Raw genomic sequence first — 762 nt, forward strand, 5'->3', positions numbered from 1 at the left:
ATATATATATATATATATATATATATATATATATATATATATATATATATATATATATATATATATGGGCCCGTTGCTGTGTGTGGAGGAGGAGACAGGCGGAGACACACGAGCTGTCTCCTGCGGGCGGGGGCTGAGAGAAACATATAAAAACTTCTGCTGTCTCCTCTGCTTGGGGGGTAGAGAGATAAAGTACAGGCAGCGGCGTCTCTGTGTGCTGTGCTGTCTCCGCAACAGAGGAGACAGAGATACACGTGGATTGCTAGCCTCTAAACCCTAAACCCTAAACCCTATACAAGGGTTTAGGGTTTAGGGTTGTTTAGGGTTTAGGTTTCATCGTCTTTACCTCTGTCTCCTTGCCGCTAGAATAAAGAAACACACTAAACCCTAAACCCTAAACCCTAAACCCTAAACCCTAGTAGCTGCATCTCCTTCACTCTGATGCCGCTAATTCCTTTATCCCTTCTTGTAGACCTCCCCGTAGGGAATATGAGTCTAGGGTTTAGGGTTTAGGGTTTAGGGTTTAGGGTTTAGGGTTTAGGGTTTAGGGTTTAGGCGGATGCACTGAGGGTCCCTTCTTGCTGCTGTGTGGTTTCTATTGGGGCCCCCAGCTGTCTCCTCATCTGCAGCTGTCTCCTGCATGCAGTGAGAGCGATGGTTTATAGTTTTTGTTTAGTTTTATTTTTTTATTATATTTATTTATATTAAAATAAAAACAAAAATATTATATTATATTATATTACTGCACCCAGCGCAACTCTC

This window comes from Eimeria mitis, genomic scaffold (assembly GCF_000499745.2).
Source record: "Eimeria mitis Houghton genomic scaffold, Emh_scaff72, whole genome shotgun sequence".
NCBI lineage: Eukaryota > Apicomplexa > Conoidasida > Eucoccidiorida > Eimeriidae > Eimeria > Eimeria mitis.